A 3,778-nucleotide genomic window follows, 5' to 3' on the forward strand; every position below is an offset into this window, starting at 1 on the left:
ACCCTTGCCTGTTGGTAACGAGCCTATGAGAACAATTCCCCAGACTGCAAAGGGCCATGGGGAGGTCATCATAGTTAGCTCGGAAGGTGGAGCTCGCGGGATTGTCGCAAACCGTTGACACTTATTGCATCTTTTGACGTAATCAAACGAGTCTGCTTTGATAGTGGGCCAAAAGTATCCTTGGCGTATAATTTTCTTTGATAAGCTATGCCCCCCAGTGTGGTCCCCACAGAATCCTTCATGTATCTCTTCTAGGATCTTCTTGGCCTCGGGTGGAGTCACACATCGGAGCAGTGGCATAGAATATCCTCTCCGATATAGCCTTCCTTCCACAATGGTGTATATGGGGATCTGATACATCAGTTTTCGAGCCTTGTTCCGTTCTGCTGGGAGAATGCCGGTTTCAAGGTTTTCAACTATTGGGGTCATCCAGGTTGGCTCGGACTCAATCATGCAAACGTCCCCATGTTCAGGTTCGCTTATACTGGGTGCCGATAGGTGCTCGATTGGTACAACATTCAGCTCTTCGACCTTGGTGGATGCGGCGAGCTTGGCTAGGGCGTCTGCGTTCGAGTTTTGCTCCCGGGGAACCTGCTCTATTGTGTAGAACTCGAAGTGTTCGAGATCTGCTTTTACTTTTTCCAAATAAGCAGCCATTTTTGTCCCACGAGCCTGGTATTCCCCTAAAATTTGATTGACCACCAACTGTGAGTCACTGTAGTAATGTATCGCCTTAGCCTTGAGTTCCTTGGCTATTCGAAGTCCTACCAGCAAAGCTTCGTATTCAGCCTCGTTATTGGATGCTTCAAAGTCAAATCTCAAGGCGGAGTGAATTCGACTACCAGTCAGAGTGATAAATATGATTCCTGCCCCCAATCCATTTTTCGCTGGAAGGCCCATCGACATAAAGTTTCCATAGCTCGCGGGCTGGGGCTATAACTTCGTCGTTAGTCATTCCAGTGCATTCCACTATGAAGGCTGCCAGGGCCTGTCCTCTAATGGTTGTCCTCGGATGATAAGTATCCTCAAATTTTCCGAGCTCAACAACCCATTTTAATAATCGGCCCGAGGCTTCTGACTTTGATAGGACTTGTCGTAGTGGTTGGTCAGTCAACACATGGATGGGGTGTGCTTTAAAGTAAGGTCGGAGCTTTCGAGACGAGTGAATTAGGTTGAGAGCCAATTTCTCCATTAAGGGGTATCTCGATTCTGCCCCCAGTAACCTTTTGCTGACATAATATACTGGCTTTTGCACCTTTTGGTCCTCTCGGACGAGCACGACGCTGATGGCATGTTCGGTTGTAGCGAGATATAAATACAAAATTTCTCCTGTGATAGGTTTCGACAAGATAGGTGGCTCCCTGAGATGCTTCTTGAGCTCCTGAAATGCTAGCTTGTATTCCTCTGACCATTCAAACTTTTTGCCCCCTCTCAAAAGATTAAAAAATGGTAGACAACAGTTTGTAGACTTCGAGATAAACCTACTTAATGCCGCCATCCGTGCAGTCAAACTCTGGACATCTTTACGCTTTCAAGGTGAGGGCATGTCAATTAACGCCTGGATCTTGTCAGAATTAGCCTCTATTCCCCGTGTGTTTACGGTGAAACTGAGGAACTTTCCCGACGATACTCCAAAGGAGCATTTCTGGGGGTTGAGCTTCATGTTGTATTTCCGAAGCACGACGAAGCATTCTTCGAGGTCGTCCACATGGTTATTGTTATGTTTAGATTTGACCAACATATCATCAACATAAACTTCCATGTTATTTCCTATATGCTTAGAGAACATCATATTTACAAGTCGTTGGTATGTGGCTCCAGCATTCTTGAGCCCAAATGGCATGACATTGTAGCAATATAGTCCTTTGTCTGTTACAAAACTCGTGTGCTCTTGGTCCGGGGCATGCATGGAAATCTGGTTATATCCAGAATAGGCGTCCATGAACGACATAAGTCCATGCCCAGTTGTGGCATCTACGAGCTGGTCAATCCGAGGTAGGGGGAGCGGTCCTTAGGACATGCTTTATTGAGGTCAGAGTAATCGATACAAGTTCACCATGTTTTGTTAGGTTTCGGAACTAGCACTACTGGGTTAGCGACCCAATCCGAGTAGAAGGCATCTCGTATGAATCGATTTGCCTTTAACCTATCGACCTCTTCCTTCAGGACTCTCTTCCTGTCATCATCCAGGAGTCATCGTTTTTGCTGCTTCGGGGGGAAGCTTTTGTCAATATTAAGGGCGTGGCTTATCACATTCGGGCTTATCCCTACCATGTTCGAATGTGACCACGCAAAAACATCATGGTTCTTCTTCAGAAAGCAAATTAATTGCTAATTTCGTTTCTTCCAGAAGGTTTTTTCCTACCTTCACTGTTTTCAGGGGGTCTACTTCTTCGAGCTTGACCTCTTCAAGCTCTTCTAATGGCTCGAGATCAGCTCTTTCCTCTATTCTTGGATCAATTTCTTCATCTATCTCGAAGACTGTCCCATCCTTATTCTGAATTATGACAAGTGTTTGTGCACTTGTCTGTTTCTTTCCTCTAACGGAAATGTTGTAACATTCCCTTCCCACGAGCTGACCTCCTTTCAGCGTCCCGATGCCACTAGAAGTCGAGAGCTTGATGGCCAGGTGCCTAATAGACGAAACTGCCCCCAGGCCTACCAGGGCGGGTCTCCCGAGCAATACGTTGTAGGTCGATGGAAGATCCACTACTACAAACTCCATCATCTTGGTTGTCGAGACTAGGAAGTCTCCCAAGGTCAAGGGGAGTTCGATGGATCCCACACAAGCAATCCCTTCTCCTGAAAAACCGTACAATGTCGTTGCACAGGCCTTTAGGTCGCGAAGCGCGAGTCCCATATTTTCTAAGGTGGCCTTATAAAATAAAGGATATTTACTGAGCTCTCATTATCAATCAGGACTCTATGTACCCTCTTATTCGCGAGCTGAAGGGTGATGACCATCGGGTCGTTGTGAGGGAATTGTACATGAGACACATCATCCTTAGTAAATGTTATGGGTTGAGATTCAACCCTTTGATGTTTTGGAGCTCTAGACTCGGGTTCGTAAGGAGACCCGTCACCTGTTTTCAGCTCATTCACATATCGTTTCTGGGCGTTCTTGCCCAATCCTGCAATATGTGGTCCCCCCAAGATGGTTATGACATCTTCTCCATCAATTGGAGGGGATTGTTCATCCTCCCTTGCTTGGGAGTTGCTGTTCTGGGCAGGTGGTGCTGCTGCTGCCCTCTAGCTGGTAGAAGCCTGATTAGGGTTTTGATTTCTAACATATTGCTTGAAATATCCTCTTGAGATCAGGGCTTCGATCTCATCTTTTAATTGCCTGCATTCATCGGTTGTATGTCCGATATCTCTACGGAATCTGCAGTACTTGTTGGAGTCTCTTTTCGCTTCCTGGTTTCTCATGAGGTCCGGACGTCTGAAAGGGACCTGGTTTTCATTAGCCAGGTAGATATTCTCCCGAGACTCATTGAGCTCGGTATACATTTTGTATACAGAGAAATATCTTTCCCCTTTCTTCTTCTTTCCCCCATCTGCCTCTAGATTATTCCCTTCATTCTTCTTCCTTTTAGAAGGGTTGTCCCCAAGGGGTTTTAAGGTTGTAGGATCTGCCGAGGTTGAAGCAGAGTTTGCATTTGTTGTTGTAGTTATGGGTTGAGAGGTCATATTCAATGCTGACCTCGCCTCTTCTACATTAACAAACCTCTGAGCTCGTCGATTGAACTCGGTTAAGGACCTTACGGGCTTCCTTTGCATG

Source organism: Humulus lupulus, chromosome 2, assembly GCF_963169125.1.
Source record: "Humulus lupulus chromosome 2, drHumLupu1.1, whole genome shotgun sequence".
In the NCBI taxonomy this organism is placed as follows: domain Eukaryota; kingdom Viridiplantae; phylum Streptophyta; class Magnoliopsida; order Rosales; family Cannabaceae; genus Humulus; species Humulus lupulus.